The sequence below is a fragment of the Prorops nasuta genome, unplaced genomic scaffold (assembly GCF_024137725.1).
Source record: "Prorops nasuta isolate Cenicafe-Biocafe unplaced genomic scaffold, Cenicafe_Pnas_1.2 PNAS00001, whole genome shotgun sequence".
Lineage (NCBI taxonomy): Eukaryota > Metazoa > Arthropoda > Insecta > Hymenoptera > Bethylidae > Prorops > Prorops nasuta.
Window position 1 is genome coordinate 19,474,254 of NW_027116798.1, and position 21,908 is coordinate 19,496,161.

Consider the following 21,908-nt stretch of genomic DNA (forward strand, 5'->3'; position numbering starts at 1 on the left):
CTTTTACACTTATCAAAACGAGTAAACACGTTACGCTTTTTATTGTGTTTACAAACACAATTGTGGCTCGTTGTTATTTTACGTTTAATCCCCTTGCGAGCTTTTGTACCTTTTCCCGCTACGATTTGCAGAGTATGAAAAGCTTTATTGTAATTAAACGCATCTCGCATTTCAATGGAAAGCTTTGCTCCGCGTATCGTAATTGATCTTACTTTAACCCGGTACTTTTTCATTTCTGAGCTCGCATCGACGTGTTTCCTCCCACTTCTTCGACCACTCCCAGCACCGATCGCACATTTCCCCTTCCTCGCTGGACTCCAACGGGCGTATTTTCTTTGCTATCGACAGAAGTAAATTCTTTTTCTGCCGCTATTTTATTCGATGACTCCTTTTTCTTTTTCTCCGAGACACTGAATTTTCCGCAGCAACGAAGCTTAATTCATTCAAAGCTCGATATTCCATCGACATTGTTCTTTGTGTCTTATATCACCCCCCCCCCCCCTTCTCCTTCTCCTTTGTGTAATACATTTTATTCCGTCAAGAAAATATTAATTAATTGCTATTCCTCGCATGTTAATTACCAGCCGTACTCGCCATTTATTAATAGCTGAAATTTGCTTTTATAATCATTTTTAAAAATAGCCGAACAACGAACAGACCGTAATCTGTTAAAAGCTTAGCCTTTCTTTCCTGCTATTATTCCTGCTTCATTCCCCTTTTCTCTCAACGACTTGTGTCCGGACCACATGTACCATTATAAATTTTACACTTTTATATTCCGTTTTGCTCCTCTAATTGCTTTAAGAATGCTTATTAAATTACGCTAATTCTTAACCGGCGTTTAGCATTTTCATACTTATTATTTTACCTCGTTGGAAATTATTTCAATGGTCTAACTTCATCGGGCCGAATTTATCCGGAAGTTTAACACGCGGGTGATATTACGGACCAACGCGGAATTTCGAGGAACATTGCATCTCTTGGCTTGCATTTGCCGCGAGAAGTTAATCGAGTTATTGGTCAATACAGCAACGGTGATTGGGATCGGCTTATTTCATTAAAGTCTCGATCTGCTTCTCCTTTCTGTCTTCTATTATTCCGGTGCACGGTGTTCCAGGAGACGCCTTGTTTTATTTCCTTCCATTTTTCCTTCCTATTACGCAGTACCTGTTCCCAGCTACTATGTTTTACTCTGTTTCCCTTTCCCGCGCTGCAACGCATAGAAAACGCCGCTTCATAAATCTTATATTTCAGTTTAGAGGTTATGGGGGACACGTTAGTTTTATTTTTATCTTCAAAACTGCTTTGCTTGGATTCCTGACCAGTTAGAGGCACCGAATAGCGAAACGGTGGACGCGCTCGATACTATCAGAAAAATTGGGAAGCAGTCGGATTCTGATAGCGCTCAGTCCGATCTGCTATCACGTACAACCGTACGACCTATATGCTGGTCAAATCAATCGTCCGCCATTAAAGCATTTTCTCCGTTATATCTATCGAACTTTGGCAGGAAAAAAATAAGCAAACAGAAATAAACTGTTGGATAATTCATCGAGCTGGAATATCAATAATTTACGGGGTGTTCTTCATTAAAGTTTAAATTTTGTAATTGTTTTTTTTAACTCGGGATGTATATGTCTATATATATGTATATAGGTATTTCATACATTCGTTTCGAAGGCATTCTGGTTTATAAAATCTTGCCGGATCGTTTTCGATGCAAGCGGCTTTTGGCGTGGCAAATACGCGTTTTTGCGAAAACATCAACCTCGAGATGAAAAACAGAAGGGCACGCGCTTCCCTGTGAATAGACTCGAGCGAGATTTTCAACATTCCCCGTTTTTCTTTTTATCTATTCGTCGACATGAAATGAAAAAAAAAACGTTTCATTCATCCCCACCACGCTACCGCGTTTTCCACCGGCGCATTGCGTTGCTCGACTTTTACATTTATTTATCCACCATCTTTAATGGACCAGCGCATCACCGTGGCTTTAGAGAAATTTTATAAAACGATACGAGCAAACAGCGCATTATATTCAATAACAGAATATCAATTTGGCTGATTGCTGAAGAGGCTATAAAAATGTGGGATCGACCAATGTCGGTTGAAAATCAATTTATCTACAGTGTTTTCCAATTAATTTTCGATGTTTTCTATCACATTAAAATTTAAAACCAATTGTAAATACTCCGAGTTACACGCCACGTTCCATAAACTAAAAGCCTTTTAACATCGTTTTTTAAAAAATCAAATTACTGTTTTAAGCAGATTTTTCCAGATATAGTGACGAAGTTTATTCAGATTTTTGAAGGTTATTAAATTAATCAAAGCGAAGAATAAATTTTCCATTGACGGATTTTCTTTCGGAAGAAAATATGGTAAAGTAATGCGACTTTTCAAATATTTATAGGTTAGATTCGATTCACCAATGAGGCGAGAAGAGATATGGGGCGATAGTCAATGACTTGAAGTTAGGTGCTATACGTTTAAATTCCTCCCACAGTCCCACATTGAGCACACAGAAGCGAAATAAAGGAAAAAGGTCGATATACATACACACAGGCAGGTTAGATTCGTGAAAGCAAAGATAGGTTTCCAGGGTGCTAGAAACAAAGCGAAAATTTATGAGGCTGGCTGTATCCTAAGTTGGCCAATTATCTTAAATCACGCGGCAAAGTTGGGGAGAAAGTTTTGCACATTCGCGCGTAGATGGCGCGTGAGTAGCCCGCGCGAGCCGAACTATTATGGAATTACCGTTAACGTATTCCACTGGCGTCTATGTCATTTGGTAAAGTTCCAATCTTCGCGTCCCATTGTCGCTGGGGCGCAGACAGTGGCAATTACCGGCCAATTAAGCCACCTCCAAGCTCCAAGGCCCAGTCGAATCTGTCGAAGCCCTCATCCCGGTCATTTCCCGAAGCACGGTGAAAAGAGGAGGGCCACTGTGATGGAGAGAGGCAAGTAAATTTTGCTTTATAATCTCGTTGATGATCTATGGAACCTCGACGAAACTTCTTTCTCCTTGCTTACAAACACGATCTTGCGCTTCGTCCCCCCACCCCCCCCCCCCCCCCATAACCTCAAAATTAACCACCCGTCTTATTATTCGCATCTGTACGTTCGCAGGTTAGGTTAGGATAGTGTCAAATGATTTGCATAAGGAGAATCACATAATTACTTGGGAGTTACGGCAAAGATTATTATCTACACTACCGAACTAGATAACTCCTTATCAAGATACACATAAAGTGCGGTATTCCTGGAAATACATACAGACCTCTAATCGTGTGTATTATCTGGACGTACGTCAGTTTGTCCGAGTAAATTTACGGGCTTGTATGATTGCGTATCATTGATCGCATTGTTAATTACGCATACGATCACGCTTTAGGACGATCGAAGGCCCAAGCGTGCCAGTGAACATGGACACATTGCCAAATGAAGAGAATTTCCGCAAACTGCGCACTAACCCGATAAGAGGTTTAGAGCCAGCTTGTCTATCGGACGGAAAATCGTGCGGTGATTCGTCGATTTTACAAATGATATTCTTCACCCAATAGACCAAAAAAACGATGTTTCTGAATATCACTGGATTTATTTGAAAATGATAAATGCATCCATTTTCCAAATGTTATTGATCATAATTTTCGTTAAAGAAAATTTATGCAACTCACAAAAGCAATCGTTTAACAATTTTTATTGAAACCTGGAATTCCAATGCTTTGAAAGTAAATTGATAAATGACGCAGTATTAATTTTGAGTCAGTCATTATAACGAATGTAGAAACAATAACGTAAGAGGAATAAACTTGGTCGCTATATTTTAACTAATGATTTTAAGAACAAGAGAAATGTTGCTCCTAGTTATTTCACGGATCAATGAACAGTTCGCGTACTTCTGTTTATTCGTTGGAAAATATTCGTGAGTGATGACGCAGAGCTCATCGGAAGCTCACGCTGCGTTGCCTTCTGTTGTGAAAGGGGTTCTCCGTTCGATCAAATATGCATCCATTGTTCTCAGATTCTTTTCGATTTCGATAATAATCGTCGGTCAGGAGGCTTTTCACGCGTCAACCGACCAACTTCCGCGGTCAAAGGCTAGTTAACCTCGAATTTATTTACCATTGTACAGACTCTGGCGCCCTCTTTCTCCCCTATTTTCCCCGACGCCATGACAGATAGCTGATTATCGACGCCATATTGAATATGGGGCAATCCGATCATCGTTCCGATCCACACGGTCGACAAATTTTCCAATTTCTACACGCGACAAACTTTTCCCGGGCTATTATCCGCTCTTAGAAAACTTGTCGCGGAAAACTCGACAGATTTTCAACAGCCCGAAGATTCCCTAGTAATCTGGAGAGAGTGAAAAGCACATGAATTGGGCAATTTGTGATGGCACGATCATTGATGGTGATTGAAAAAAAAAGAGAGGTTAAATTCCAGTGAAAGAAGAAGTCCTCTTTGAAAAGTTTGGAAGTTGTAAAGCATTTCCAGATGTGTGACAACTCTGTGCGTATGAATTTACTTTTAACTTAGAGTTAAAGTATACTTAAATTATTGTTAGGATATAATTAAGGCGAAATTCAAACTAAGGGAAATCTAATTAAAGCTTTTTCAAGTAAGTTAAATTAAAAGTACGTTCAATTTAAACGTGTTAAGGCACTGCAGAATATACAAATCAGTAAATAACTTAACGGTAAATTGCAATTTCAGGAAATAAATGAAGCCGGAAGATAATAATAAAATTCAGGTATGTTGCAAGTGACTTTCGAGTGCAGAAATTTCATCCGGATCGAATCTAAAGTGAGAAAGAAACGTGTGCATCGGTGTTTAAAGTGAAGAGGTGAAGAATATCAAGTTTCAAGGTGTGTCCTCAGGCAGTTTAAGAGAGAAAGGTGGGGGATTACGAAATTGCGGCAGATATATCAAAGGTATACCTGCCGCGATAATCCGTAGCTATAATGGATTGTTTTCACGTTGAAGCTGACAACCCGACATCGGTCGACCACAGCTTCAACGCTTGCGAGATCAAAGATCGTGGGTTTTAGCCGAGTTACAAGCTTGAGTTTTCGGCATCCCCCGAAAACTCTCAACTCCAAAGACTTCAGGCTCGTCACCTCATAAAAGCCAACCGTCCATATCAATCAGAAACTTGGAATTATTTACGTTCCTTTTATGTAAAAACTGAATCAATAAATGAATGTCAGTAATAGTGAAACTGAATTATTCAATTTTATATGAATATTTCGTGTAATTTTGTAGCTAATTGTACGATAGTTATTTTATTGTTAGATCATTCCCTTTAATTTAATCTATCGCTGAACAAACTGAATTCGCAATTAGCAGATTGCCTAAACAAGTTTGAGCAACTAATGATGCTAATTACACTCAATTATAAGCACATTTCTAGTGAAGCACCAGTGCCAGCTTAAACCCTTAACGACAGCAATTTATACCAGCCTGATTGTAATCGGAGCCTAGCAAGTTTCGCTTTTATAGAAGTTGACCCTTTTGAAACGATATCGAATGGCGTCCTTCTTAAAAGGAAACGTAGGGCTTGTCCTGTAATCCAGTGTGCGACAGACCGATCAAGTCTTTGCATCTGACATCTATCTGGAAAACTTTCCACGTTAAAGCTAGGTTGAACAATAATGAACATCGATTCGTAAGAACATTGAACAATGAAAAATCATCGTTGAATCAAATTGCTCTTTTAAAGACTTGCTATTGGAAGCTCTTGAGAGATGCATATCGAATTGATATTTATTACATTAGTAAACCTGCCCGTCCTTAAATATTTGCTCTCACCCTACGAGTTGAATATGTCCAGATACACTGTTTTAAAGGGTATATTCACGATATCAACGACTGTGATTTATCTAAGTTTCCGCAAAACTTAACTAAACTCCGCAAGTGTTGGTTCTCATCGATATAATAGTATCTGAAGGCTCATAGCGGAAAGTCTCTCTCCTTACAAGTCGTGCCAGTTTCTAAAGTGTATGGCCAAAGTGTAAAAGCCAATATCGCAGTCTCGATTCGCCAACTGGCTAGGAACCGAGAAGTATGAAACACTTGGGCCGGTTCCTAGCGTATTTGCCGGCCAGTTCTACTTATTGCGTTTCCTCGGGGAACCCTACGAAACTCGTTGAAGCCAATTTATTTCGCAAAAAGCCTGGAAATATTCAAATACCTCCACTGTGATAATTCGCGAAAAGCTCGTAATTAACCACTGGAGGGACCATTGTCTAAGAAGCATGACAATTATGAAAGTATTAGAAAATGTGGAATATCTCCAGTTGATTGGAACGAATGTGGCGAGAAGCTGAGTGTTAGGGTGAGCTTGAGTTGGGGCTCCTCTCGTATTTGCCAAGTAGCCTCTCTTATTGCATCTTTCCGCAGAAGCTACGAAACTCATTTGGGAGGATTCGTTTAGCAAAGGAGCCATTCGTCATACGAAGGCAGCTGGGAATATGCAAAGGAGGCGAAAGAGATAAGGCGAGATAGTTCCTGGTGGAAAATCGATTGGTACGTGATCGGCATAATTATGGCAGAATCGCACGACGGCGAATTAGTATGCATCGAGTACTCCCATCCGTTGAGTAAATACGTGAGTGCGCACACGTGGCGATGTGTATGTTGAGGTTAGGCGTCATTTCCAAAGTATATTAGGCATTATGGAGATAATCGCGGTAAAGGCAGCAGCTAGCTGAGTGGCAGTTACGAGCATTTAACAGTACAAATAGCTTCGGGCTTTACTGAATCGCGTCAAGCGTAGACTGGAATGTGAACTATGGGAGAAACGGTAGCGAGAGAGCGAGAGAGATGGCGATTTATCGTACAACTGCTATCTAACTATATAGAGCGCTTTTCTCCACGAAAACTTAAAGTTCGCTCAGTGAGTAGACCTTGTTTACCAAATGAACTTTAATGAGCCCAGGCAACAGTCTTGTTCTCCTAACTACCTTTTATCATTTATCCTGCACTCGTTAACTAACTCCGGAAACCACCCCAGACTCGCAATCTTCTTTACGGTAAACGCCAAGGTTTCAGAGAAAAACTTGAGTAATTATACCTTAAGACTATTATTGGACCATGGCACGTACTTGCTTTGGCTCTGTAGCGGATGTCGTTTATTCGTTAGTTTAGCGTTTACACACTTTTATCTTAATAAAAGTGATATCCATAGTTTTGCCAAGGAAGATATAGGGAGCGACATAAAAGCTTTCTTCAGGTTATGCGACAGCAGCTGTAAAAAATCAGTAATGGTGCTATTTCGCTTTCCGTAACAGGTTACTTTTTGATGAAAGAATTACGAATGGCGAGAGTAAGGAGGCGGTCCGGCGGATCGATATAGCGCCTAGTTCTCCAGGTAGATGGTCACGTTTTACGATTTATCGTTACCATTATCGTGAAATACGTGTTGGTAAGGTGCGAAGAAAAAGGTCACGTGCCTGTGGAACAATAAAGCAAACGCAGAGATTGCAGGCGACCGTCCCTTCTAGACAGCATCCGCCTGCAGGATTCTTTCGATACACGTAACACGATTCTTCTCCTACGAAAAACGTGTCCTGATTATTCACGCTACGCCCTCGCCCACGCCAAATAAATTTCACATTTTCTACTGCCAAACGCTTCATTATTGTCGAGTTAATTTAAGCCGTAGCTTTCCGGTTGCCCGAATAATTCAATCACGAAGAATTATTCGCTTCATTAGATTTATTTATCCAGGCTAATTGGTTTTCTTCTCTCAATGATGTTAATTAAATTCAATTCTCGGCTCGGCCTTGAATTCGTCGCTACGTTCAACGATGGGAGCCCAATGTTTTTTGGATTCTCTATCGAAATCGTTAACGACCGATCGCCGTTTAGGCCTTGGCTGCGCTTGGAACAAATATTAGCAGCGTGTCAATCCCAAATGCATCGGTGCATTATTCAAATATCTGCTTTTATTAGCACACGATATTTCCAGAAATATGTGCGTACAACCTTTTTTACCAAGCTATGCATTTTTAACGATATATCGTATGCAAATAGCGCACGACAGCAGGGAAAATTCTACCAGTCGCTTTGGTGTGGAAATACACGTGGAGGGGGAAATTCAGTTGAAAAAATTCTGAATTTCAAAAAGCCAGAGACCTCTGCAAATCTGGCGTATTTTCCTCAGTCCGAAAACACGGGGACCGCGAAGAATCTGGTCGGTCAACAATTTTCCCGATATATTATAACTAAATAAAAATTACTCGTGATGAATGTGCCAACAACGGCGGAATAGAACATTTTTGTAAAGGTCGACGAAGAATGTATAGGCGGGACTTAAAAATTGAAAGAAAATTCTGGTGTAAAATTGAAGAATTAGCCCAGAGGTTATGGCGGGAAGATACAAGCGTTGAATGAAAAAAGAATGAGGTCTTTTGTGGGATAGCTTGACGAGTGATTGTAGCTGGTCCCACGGAGGGTCGTGGGCTACATATAGCGGTATAGCAGTGGCGTAGGACCTTAGGGGGCTATGGGGGTGCATGTAATTAACAAGCTCCAACATTAAGCTCCTCACTGTGTGATGAGTCACGTAATTCAAAGCTTAATATCTATATGTATATCGGGTTGAGCCATCAGACATCAATCGCTGGTAGCTAGGCTACTCGCTTGCCTGCTCCTTGGTAGCTGCTGCATCCAACATGTCGCAACTGAATTCTCTGATGCACCTTGCCTCGATATGCATATGCAAGCGACCAGATATTATATTTATAGCGATTCCTCTTAGTCAAACAATCAAACCTCTACCACTTTGTCGTACCCAAACAATTTTGTATCCCTTAAATTTCTTAATTGCCTCAGACGCATCCAGAAATACCACGAAAACATTTTCATTTTTATATCAAAATACCATTTTTGATCGTTAAAACGTTATGTGAAATAATCAGGGAAGACTGAGGGTAGAGTCATTGGCTGATTTAATTAGTAAAATTTATCGCCAGAATTAGTTTAATGCGCTTCCCAAAGCGCCGGTAAATTGTTCATAAGCTTCTTGTAATGACTGCAGTAAGATTGGTTTTTAATATCGTCTTAACACCTCTGATAATCATTGTTTAATGCAGTTCATCCTCACGCGAGGTAGCGTGAAAGCGAAGTTCAAACTGTGTCAGAGTAACCGGCTAAAAATTCATTATCCGGTTAAACGTGAGAAAGTCTGTAGAGAACGGTATAAGTCATGAGCGCAATCGGAAGTTATAATCAGCGAAATGCATCGAAGGGTATAATTTATTGTCTGTCGGATTAAATTTCTCTCCAAGAATATAGTTTTAAATATAATTGCATCAGAGATTAAGTGAATAAGTGATATAGACCAGTATAAAGTCGTCTTTCAGTAGTACGAGTAAACGACAAATCGGGTAAAGGCAGGTAGTCTCGGACTGTGGGTATAAACGTAAGTACATATTTAAATGAAACGTACCCTCCATTGTTTTTAACGCGTGTTCGAAGGATTTACTCAGCGCGGTTTCTTTCTTAGTAATTTATAAATGTCTAGGATTAACCGCCGTCCAACTCTACGTTCTCTTCCTCCACTAATTGTTAGTGGAACGAGTCAACGATAAGGTTTCCTTTTCAGTAGTGCGGGTCAACGATAAACAACAGCCCGTCAGCTTTCACGAGATTAAAAGCTGTTTCCGGAGTTTTAAGCATTGGTCGGGTCTGGAGAATCAGCGATAGAGCTGACAAGTGGTTTTTGGGTGAGTTAGAAGGGAGTTGCACGCGCCAGATGGCTTGTCTGTATGATTTGTCAGGCCGTGGTGGGGGGCTCCATGGTGGGAAAGTGAGGTTAGGCAGGTACGGACTGGTGGGCAGGCAGGCTCGTTATGCATATGCAAGTAGCAGGATGGATATTTATAGGGCATTCAGTCGGAAGTAGAATCCAAAGGCTGGTTTATCGTTTGCCTCGCCGTACCGCGCTTCACTGAACCGCGAAAGAGGTGTCGGACGCATGCAGCGCACTGCATTTCGTAATTGTTTCCGCTTAGCGTGACCGCAGCCTTTGAATTTTAACCGTTTCACTTCTACGATCCTTCCGAGCGTGCCTTCCCCGCCAGTTGAAAAAAATCCAAACGATGAAGCACTCGAACTGTGCGACGTCGCTCGACTTAATCTCAAATACTTTACTATCAACATGATCTTCTCTCGATGGTGCACAAAACTTGCGATATCATTTAATTGGACATTTTAAATCAGAGCTATTTATGATCGTTCCTCAAACTGTTGAAAAGCATTGAAAAAAATGTACAAAAAAATGGAAGTTCACAGAAGAATGCGGGAGGGGGGGGGGGTTATTAGGATGGTCGCATTCGGAATACAGATGAACGTGGTGGCACAAATTTTTGCAGAGCAATGTCCAAGGTTGAAGTTTGGAAAGCTTGCTTTTTAGCTATGAGTTGCTTGAAAATCCTGAATATTCGTAGTTCTAGGCACGAGCGTTGCGAGAGGTGGCAAGGAGGGCACTCCTCTCTCCTTGGAAAATAAAAAATTCATTATTTTGACTACGTATAGATCTACTAAGCCAAACTAAGTAACTCGGTAAGTAAGGCTTGACAGTTACATGAGTCCATAAATGGTTAATAATATCTTGTAACTTCTATTGCTGAGTCATACCACTGAAAGACAAGTTTGCTATTAATTTCTAATTTGCAGGGTGTGAGAAGGCAACAAACAAGTTTTTACCGAAACTTTCTCAAATCTTAGATCCCAATAGCAATATCAATAACTATCAAAAAGCAATCTAAGTCGATAAGACTGTGTAAATGATGCTTCCAGCTTGCTTTTGGTACTAGACATCTCGTTTATTCTTTAGCAAGAACATTGAAAACACAATTTCTTTCGGTTTTCGTAAAGTGTCTTCTTTCTAGACGCCGTCACTAAAGTAGAAACAATAGTTTCTATATTAAAAACGAGGGGTTAACTTCTTCTCTGTCCTCCATCGTTTCCGACGTGTTAAGTTTTCCAATGGAAAGAAGAAACCCAGGAAAAGATTATAATGGACCACTCAGTATTTTCACTGGCTTACATTTACTTGGAGGAAACGGGGAGAACGAGCGGATTCAAGATGGCGATAAGAAAATGGTGGAAGGAGTTTTTAACGATTAAAATTGAAACGAATGAAAATCTGCCTAAGCGTGGCTCATAGTTATAACATGCAAACGAGGAATTGCAATCCCGCGTTTTTCAGTTATCGTCGTTAAGGAAAAGCTGGGAGGACGACGAAGGATTTAATTTCATCCTAATCTGCTTAAAGGAATGGATGCTGCTCTCATTTTGCCAAGACGTCATGAAAAAAAAGCCCTATGAACTTCTCTCAAAGCTTACCTAACCTACAAACTTCCCTACCGTATTTAAAAATGTATATTTGTTCCTTAAACACAAAAAACCATAGCTTAACGAGCAAAATCAGCAAATCGAGTTTGGGAGAAGTTTTTGTAGGTTAAGTTGTAGATTCATTACGTACAATTTTCTGGCAAACCAAAACAGATAAAAGTTGATATAGAGAGAGAAAGAGAGAGAGAGATAGAGCGAGAAAAAAGAAAGGTGTAGAAGGTGGTAAGTCAGGCTAGTCGTTTGGGAGAGAAGAAAAATTGGCGCAATATTGGGGCCCGGGGACAATGAGGAGTGGTAAATTTTTCGCTGAAATAACAGGTGAAAGAGCTCTGTGAAAAACGTCGGTGTGCCCCTGTTGCCTCCAGCAAAGCAAATAAAGTGAAAAAGGGGGCAAAAGCCGCAGAAACCGCCATCACACACGCAACTAACCTAACCTAGTCAGCCCGTTATTGTACCTACCAGAGACACATTTTCACTCCTAACCTAAAACGGCCGCTGGGAAGTCGAAGACACAGCGAGGTAAAACTTTCAGAAAATGAAAAGCATTTGTCGTCAACAGAAATTAAATAGGTCTGAGAGATATGTTAGGGTTCTCCTCGGAGAAAACAGATAAAAAGAAGCGTTGAAGAAAATATGATGGAATACACGAAAGATGCTGGAGTGGTGGAAAAAATGGCGTTACGGGGAATAATGCTAAAAGCTGACGGCAACGGCGTGTTAATGCCATATATTTTGATTTTATATTCCAGTACCGAGCTCGAAGGCGGCAACCCGAGAGAAACGCGGCTTGAATAAATATCCAGGAGTCCCGTATGTTGGCTGGCGAGATTTTTCCACGGTGAATATGAGTGAAGTCGCGAGGAAAAAAGCGCCCGGCCAAACCCGTGGGTTTAATGGTTTTCTAAAAGCCCCCGTCGGCACCGATCATCTTTCACGGCGTGGCACGGTACAGCGTGATACTACCACCGGGATTCATAAACGAAGCTTTAGCTTAACCTCACTTTCAAACCAATAAGATGTGTTACGTAGATTATAGATTTTACTACTCGTAAGTTTCAACTTTAGCTCAAGTTCCATCTATGAGCCTTGGCGTGCTACTTAACAACATGGCGTCCCGAAAATTTCGGTCATTTTCTCTTTGACGTCCGCTAGATAGCGCCACTACCGTTAATTTATCTAACGCTCCATACTTTCATATTCTCTTCGTCGTGGTTAAATTTCATGAAATTTTCACTTTCGTACCGACTTCTCTTTGCCTGCTCGTTAAGAAGCTTTTCATAATGTATATTTGACCAGCTCGAATAATCATCTGTGTGTGTCGATAAAATATTACTAAATTCTACTCACCGAGTCAAAGTTATTCGTAGGATTCTTTTCAAAGGGGGCATGACGTAAACGTTATGCAGATTTACTTAGTAGTGTATACCGTGAAAATGAGACATTGTTTATCTTCTACAGAGGAGCACGCACGCTTTCTTCTGCTTTTGAACGGATGCTCATGTATCAAGCACAATCTTTGAATATTCTGAAATACGAGCAATGATACAAGATGCTATAATAGAATCGTTTAAGATGAATCTCGCATTCTTTTAAAGATTTTCCAATTACTCGCTATCCCCGCCATTTCAGCCAACAGGCAACCGAAGATTACGAAACATAACCTCAACAAGGTACACTTGAGGAACACAGAAGCTGCTTTAATGGAAATGTGGAAAGCCCTTGTGCTTTAATGGACTTGTTTGTGTCCGTTAAAGCACCATTGTGAAGTCGTTGGCCCAATGTCATGATAAACGCAGCTAGTAAATACGATATCCTGAGTCACGGCTCAACTTTGCTACTTAATATTAATTATTGTGCGATACAGTTGCGCCAACTACCGGCAAACTGCTCCCTGCGAATGTGTGGACGCTTGATCGTGGCTGATTTATGTGCCGTAACCGACGCGTGTGGAATATGTAAACGGTCTGCCTTTATTAGAATAGGCTACCATTCTGGGTCATCATTATACCGATAAAAGTTATGTAACGTATAAATTTCGCATAAATATATGAGTCCTATCCAATTGACTACGGTCTCCATAATTGCTTCACCAATATTTTTTCTGTTCGAATAGAAGAAGAGACAAAAGGGATAGGATTGATAAGAGTAATAATAGGTATACACATTTTTCATCAATATTTCATAAAATCCGACAGTAGAAGCATTTGCCAACAAAATGTGGAATACTAGAATTCCATTTCCAATCCATTGGAGATTTCAAATATTTTAATTCACTGGAGGGAACGTAGAATAATATCAGGATTCGAATGATGTTGAATTTTTGTATATATTCGTTGACAGATAAAAAAAATAACAGAAAAGATGACATACTTTAAATTTAACATAGAGTGCGTTCCGAGTTATACATATATGCGTTTTAACTCCTTAACAGTCTGGTGAAAATAAACTATTCGTGCCTCAAAAAGGATAATCAATGGAAAATAGTCTATTGCATTTTTTGTATCATGTCGCATATATATATGCGATATGACACAAAAATGGCACGACTGCACGTATCGCCTATATGCGACATGGACTGTTAAGGGGTTAATCGCTGATAGCTTGGCCTAAAGTTTGTAACGAACAAAAACTATGCACTCAATTAGAAAATCGGAATGTACCCATAGTTAAATCTTTAGAGACCCAGTTTTCTTGTCTATTGATGACTCATAAGATATGCATTTAGCTTATGAGGGGAAGTCTCCACCCCCCTCCCTCCAACTCCGAGTTCAATATCAGACTTAAGAAATATCCCATGAAACCGAAAACACCTCACCATATCCTTGAAGGTGAAACTAAAGGAGAGAATATAGTAAACAAAGAGTATAATGTGGGATACGTTTACATCAGATAAATATTGTATTATTCTAGAAATAAAATCATTAAGCGAGTTATATAATATATATCGGCATTATATTATTTCTCTTTAGTACATAATTTTTTAATCCATCAGTTTATTGAAGTTAATTAAACCTTAAATTACACATGTCACAAATATTTATATTGTTAAGGAAAATATATATTTTCCTTTCATTTTCGTTGCTTTTGTTTGTTTCTGTTCAATTCTAATTATTATTATGGTGGTTAAATAATTAATTATCCACTATAATAAGGGCATTTTCTTACTATGTGCAGTACTAGATCCCATTTTATTATTTCTTAAAATTACACTAACATTTAAAGCTAAATCAATTTAATTATTACTGTAGTTTTGATTAATTTTGAAGGCTACTTCATGTTTGATCAATTATTAACTTAAAAATACTGCCAATTAGGGTTAAATTGATCGCTTTATACATATTTACTATTATCATAAGCTTATTTCTATCATTGACAAATACCTGAGGTGTAGTATACAATATGGCAACATATTTTATTCAATATTTCAACTTGAATGCTTAAAAAATTCACTGTATCTGACGTGATCAATCTTGTACTTGGAGATCAATTTTACTCTGAATTACGTTCCTGCCGATTAGGATGATGAAAATGTTATACTTTTTTATTTAAGTTGGGATAACTCCCTCTAATATTACAAATGAAATACAAATATACGCATGCAGTATTTGAATCATTTTAAACTTCTTTCAATATATTAAACACAGGAAGCTGAAGTTTAAATTGGGATTCTCAAAATCCATAATCTACGTAACAAGTCTGTTACGTTCAAAGGTATAGACTTAAGCTTCAGTTTTGACTATGAATCCCGGCTTTAGTTTGGGACCTGAAAGTTACACGGCCCAATAGAGAGTTAATTTGAGAAAAACTTATCACTGGTGCAATAGGTTAGATTATTAATTAAATCTCCCTTTTTCCAAACGCGAAATGGCCGAACGCTTTTATCCAGCAAAAGTGCTCTTATAAAGTTAGGCCAGGCTTTTCTTGTTCGTTAAGTAGTATAGATCAGCAAACTTTCGATGTTAATTACGCGGGACCTCCATTGAAGCGAACACTCTTGGGAGTTACCAATTCTTCTTCCCTACCCACAGAATATATTCCTTTTCCACTTTCTCCGCTCCCCTCGATCAACCTGAAGCCAGAAGCAATGTTTATTCACCATTTTTCACAGGATCTCGATCAAAGTTTCATTTAATTAAGTACATCAAGTCCGGACCAACCTTATACTTTTCTCGAAACTTCAAATTAGTTTTCGCGCGCTAAATCCGCTGGAACGTTTGGACATTAAAAATGGAAGCTCGTGGAAGATCTCTATGGCAAACAAAATAATATACAGCGGTGGGAGAGGGGGGAACGGAGGGTGGGGGAGAACTTCGAGAGTTTCGTCAGGTCGTAAAAAAAGCGAGCGAGTCATAAAAAGTAGTAGTTTACGAGAGATTCATTTGAATTTATTCGCTGCAAGGACGTTTATTAGCCGGATACCTCATGGAGTCTCACCTGCATACATCGACACACCGATGACGTCTCAGATACCGTGCACATTTTCCAAGTAAAGAAAACTATATATATATATATAGTCTCGCTGCTTTTATTGCTGAAGAAACTGCAAAACAGCAAGCGTCTTACACTTAAATTGCTACGCGTTCTTTTCCAAATTCTAGTAGAAAAGACGCAACAACAGGTGCTTCCGAAGAGTTTCGATTTTAGACTTTCAAATGGTCGTCCATAAATCTCACTGAAGGCTTGACCGTTTCTTACACCTTACGGAACTTTTCGGACGTGGATAAATGCGCCATTGGAAATTCGAACGGGCACGATAAATCCTTAGCAGGGTAACAAGACTGTCTTCGATTCCCTTTAATCAAAATAGCTTTGTGCCCATATTGCGCGGGAATGGCGATATTTCGCCAGATTTGCCAGCGTTTTTCCCAAGTTTACTTCACGATCGTATATCTTCTCCAATAAATGGCTACATTCGATTATTTCCAGAACATATACCAGACTAATAGCGCAATATTATATGCAATTTATATTTCAACTTCCTTCCACTCGCGTTCCATTTGTTCCTTGCAAATTAGTTTCCATTTATGATAGGTTATGTCCGGTACGAGTGCCTGTTGTGCAGAGCGAGCACCACCAACTTTAACAAAAGTTCGTTCGCACTCGGCGATAATCGATCTAAGCTTTCGATACTTCCGCCTTTCTTTAACAGAGAGGATCGCGTTTGCAAATTTATGCAAGTTGGACTCTCCGAGAAATTGCGAGGGGCCATTTTCTCCTTGCATTTTCTATTTAATGGTAGAAGACTGCAAGTTCTATTAAACAGTAGCGGAGACTGTCCATTTCATCAGGGGGTAGGACGACGACACGCTCCATTTAATAGTATCGAACACGGAACAAAGGAAAAACTTTACTTCTCTTGGCTGTGCCTGCGTCGACTACGTCCTATTAATGTTCTATTCAACTTTATTCCGCACAAACGGACGCCAATTTTTAACCGACTCCTCATTAAACCCAAATTTACAACATTTCGAATTATACCAGAGGATCCTTTTTTCTCCTCAGTTGCGAATGTTCACAAGCAGTAACATAACCTATAACATTGGAGCTTCCGCTTTTCCGTAGACTTGCAGAGTCGCAATGGTGGTCGACGTGAGAGATCCTCTGGTATGAGTATAGTCGTTTCATTAGAACAGATAGAAAAATATTGAGTGGTTGAATAAAAAGCTTTGGCTCGGTGGAATATGTACGTGCACTTTATCGGTGTTCAGATTTGAGAATTGGTCGTGTAGCAAATGCAAAAGGGGAAGCGGGGGAAGGAGAGGAGTATGGAGTGCATTGGAAATTACGCATGGCACGGTTGGCTGGATAGAAACGCCGGTGGAGCAGCTCGAGTGGAAGGAGCAATGTTTCAGGAGCACGCGCCGCGCGGTTCAAGTTTAATCAAACTTCTAAAAGACTTCCGGCACCGCTCGAAATGGAGCCCGCATTGCGATTCGCGTATCCTAACCTCTCCGTCCATCTCACCCTACCCTACTCCGCGAGAAATAATCCGACGAGTAGTCTAGACTGCAAGCAGAATGCAGTTTTCCAGCCAAAATACCTTTCGGGAAATTGAATCCTGCCGAGACACTTTGCAGACTCACCTGACGTGCGCCGGTCATGCCACTCACTGAGGCTTCCACTTCCGGATGCTGTCCGTAATCCCCCTCCCCCCTCCCACACCCTATCCCGGCTATAGCGCCATGCTAGGACAGGAAGTTTTATTATTCAATAAAGAAAACAAAACTTCCGAGAAAATAAATCTTTTTTTTTTATTTTATAAATTATTTATTTGTATTAATGAGGATTCTTTCTAATTATAGGTTCCAGACCTGGACTGTACAGTGGAGCACTTCTTGGATGAAACCTAAAAAGAACTTCATTTTTGTAAATACAGCTTCCAATCTTAGCTGAATCAGTACGCTTCTATAGACGAAATATTTATCGTAGATTCATTCTATCTCTATACTATGAAGTCTGCTTTTTAATAATTACTGCATAAATATACACATGGATTATTAACGTAACCTCTACTTGTTATCCTAACCAAACCTCTCACAAAAAACTCGTTCTTCCTTCCATCGCGCATAAAGCAGTTTTAACGCGTGCACGCTCATGAGTAATTTGTCAAAATAAAATGAAACGTGGCTTGCTAGAATTCGTGCAACAGCTTGGAACGGACAGATCCAGGGCGCGCAAATTAATGTAATATTTCAGAGATTGGAGCTCCCTTTGACGAGGAATAAAATTTACGGTACTTACACGTTGAAATACTGGTGGTGGATGGCTATATATGTGTGAAAAGGTAAATGCGAGCACGAGAAAAAGAAAAGTTGAAAGAGAAAGCTCAAAACAAAATTAATCAAAGTTTTGAAAAGCTGGAACGGCTGGAGCTGGAACAACGGCGCCATATTACTATTCGCGCCGTCATCGACTGAACTTCCGTTTTCCTATCCGAACCCGAAGATTTCTGACAAGCATTAGATCCTCTTTCAGGAGATTGACTCCACCCTCAGATTTGTCGTTCTCGCATACCTGAGCAAGATTCCTTATTCATTCATCGCGAATCTTTCCAAGCCATGAACCAATTGGCTCCCCTAACCTCAATATCAGGTGATAACTTTCTCACGCTTCTTGCACACTCGTGGACTCCCAAACTGAATTCATAAAATAACGTTACTAATGCGAACGAAAGTTTTCCAACCCATGAAGCACTAGCTCTCGCCAAACCTCAAAATCGAATGGTAACTTTCAAACTTTTCTCGTATGCCGTAAAAGCCCGAACGTCAAATTGAAACGAAATTTCCCGAATAATTGAGTAAATTTCTGATAATTTATCTTGAAACAACTAGAAAACGATCGATGGTGATTTATGAGGAAATATAACGGGTTTGCTTGGCTCTTATGCAGGTGGGCTAAACGCTTCTCGCTAGATTAAAGCAAATTAACGCTTGGAAACTCTTGATGAACGTAGGAAATACCGGTGAATGCGATTATGGCTATTAAATATTTCTAGCCATGCAACTGCAGTCACGCGTGCAGAGAATTTTGCGACAGTCCGGTCTTCCAACCTTTTCCTTTTTCACGTTTACCTAGCGACAAGTCCAACTACACATCTACCAGCTTCGTTTTAAATTCAGCAAAGTTACAACACGAAGCCCTATGCTTTGATTCGGAGCGGCAAAAAGCAGCTTTACATTCGCTCAATTATAACCTCACTTCGGTCTCTGCCGTCGCGTTCATAATACCCCCTCCCCATGGAAATCATCCGTACGGTCTGTATCAAATTACAACGTCACTGGGCTAACTTAATTTTCATTTGTGAAATAAGAGCATTAATTTAAGCTGCTGCATCTTTCACAAGTAAATTATCGCTCCTTTTAAATTCCACCAAATTTTAGTCAACTGTAATACCTAGGGCAAAAGCGATGAATAAAACTTGATAGAGTGGGGGAGAGAAACAGGAAGTGGGGAGATGGAGAGAGGTTAGGAGTAAAGAACTTCCTGCGCGAGTGAGACGAAGTAGATGGTAATTATTATTTTTGCAGAAGAACGGGCTGTGGAGTATACATATAGTATTCCGCGGTACGTTCGGTCGTAAGAACAACTCTGGTTGGAAGAGTGGATAGATTAGAGTGGAGCTCAGTGTTTCTTGAGAACACACCGAGCCTTTTTCGAAGAGCACCCTACCACCGGAAGCTTCGCTTCAAGAGAATCCGGAAAAATAAAGAAGAACTAAAAGAGCAGTATCATCCTCCAACTGAAATAAAAATATGTTTGTGACTCATGTGGTGAATATACAGTGACTCGACAGTGCTTGTTTTCGTTGTTATTTCGTTCTTGTGAAAAAAACATTCACTCACAGCAAGAGGACGGCAAGTAAACAAACACGAGGCATGCTAACCTTGTCAGATGCAGCTACAGCACTCTTGTAAAAGTTAAATTAAACGGTTTGAATAAAAGGATTAACATTCTTGAGTAATATAATTAATAAGAGAGAGCTAAGTGAGGAAAAAGTGAATAGAAGGAGAAAAAAGGCTGGTAAAATCGTTATGAGCCACAAAAGTGAACCTACTGGAGGAAAAGGCCAGCCTCGAGGGGGGGAGAATGAAATGCGAACCGAGAAAAAAGGATAGAGGGGTTTGCCTCGACTAATTGCATGAGATATGCTATTATTTCATACATATTCACCGAGTTCTCGGGAAAGAATAGCTTATCTCTGGGTTACTTCCAAGAAACGGTAGTTACCAGCTTTTCATCTTTGCCTCTCGAATTCACTTCAAGTCAAACTTGAGTCAACTCGAGAAATTCAAAGAACAAAAACAACCAAGATACTTTTAATTACAAGATGCTTCATGCCAAACTGGAACAAAGCGTAAACGGGATGAAATGATTTATCGCGAATGGCCAATGAATCTTCAGAGAACGTGTTACCTCACCTAGTGAATTTATCTTCAGAAATGATCGAGATTAAGTATAGGCAATTACGAAATATGCTCAGATACAATAGCGTTAGCAAAATAAATAAGAATATTGGTAGAATAACGTAGTTAAATACCTTAATTTTTATATTCTATCGTCAAAATATCTTAAGTTATAAGCTAGATTAAATATATTGTTTGTCTTAGAATGTAGCACGAGAAGGAAAAACAAATATTGTCTATAATTACGTAAGATAACTCGTTATATGGAGCGGAGTACATGGCTATATAGCATGTAATATTTTAGGTTATAATACACTGGAATTACAGAGAGACGGATTGAATTACTGTGATTATTACGCACACCGTTTTTACCGCTGAGCTTGCAAATGAGAGTTGGTATTTCCATGAAGAGTTCCATTAATTATGTATCGAATAAACGAATGGGGTATGGAATAGCAATGATTTTTCATTGGTCGTATATTTATGTGAGCGATTATTGAGCTATCGTTATTCCAGTGGTAAAACTCAATCAAGTTTTAAAAAATTAGTTAAAATTTAATTACTCTAATTACTATCATTTTAATCAAACGTTGATTTGTCACCTTCTGTATTCAACCCTGGCCTGTAATCCTTCGAATCTATCGACATTTTGCCTTTTTGATAATCGCTGCATGCATACCAGCACAGTGACATCGGTATAAGAACTTGTAATGGTGCAAATGCGTACAATCAATTCTATCTGTAGGGGAATTTGTCATCTTCCTGGATATTTTTGTATACATATACACTTACACAGTCTCACTTCATTTGTTTCGTGCTGATATGCATGGAGCTAAAAAAATATCAAAAACCTCTATTTGCTTTTGATTTAGATATATGGGTCTTCTTTCCGGAATGCTCATCAACGAGATTTTCATCGATTCGCTACCAAAGCAGGAAGTCGTGATTGATAACAAGAAAATACATTTACTCGCTGATATTTGATCATCCAGTTTACTTTTTTCACTTATTATTTATATATGTCTTTATAGAAGCAAATATATCATGCAGAAATCAGAAAACGTTTTACACTAAAATTTATATTTCGTTAATGCTCTATTTTATGGGTTGTTTACATAATTATTTTATACGCAAAATTATCTCTTATTATATGCTTTTTGTTGTGGTAAGTATATTTTTTTAATTCAAGAAAAAGAATGAAACATAAATCAAATCAGACATGTAAACATCCGTTACATCTCCTCCGATACCGGAAACGAAGGGGATTTAGTAAATGTTTTTTTCTTGTAGCAATTCATTTTGATTACTATGATTCTTGTGCTTTTATTTTTATTTTAGTCAAGAAGAAAAATTACTTCGGAGTTTATATAGGGGATGTTTAAATTGTTTTTATCTGTTTTTAGGATCCACGCAAAAAAAATAAATAGGTGTCGCACAAATCAAGCAGATTGCGATCGGTGATATCGCAAATCGAACGTGTAAACATTCCTTTCATTCGGTATTGGAAATGGGTCGGTCCAGCAAAAAGGTAACTCAACGAGTTCCACGCATTTTAAGAAACCCGTCGAGATTCCTCAAGATTGCGATACAAAATGTATCGGAAATCGATTTTCTCATTATGCAAAAGCGGATGTC

At 39.3% G+C, this 21,908-nt stretch overlaps 1 protein-coding gene across 1 annotated transcript in view; it reads right to left on the reverse strand.

Annotated features, from left to right (window-relative positions):
• The window catches only part of LOC136773409 (testis-specific gene A8 protein-like), a 57,942-nt gene that overhangs the window by 35,507 nt on the left and 527 nt on the right, over nt 1–21,908 (reverse strand). The gene's annotated exons all lie outside the window — the stretch shown is intronic.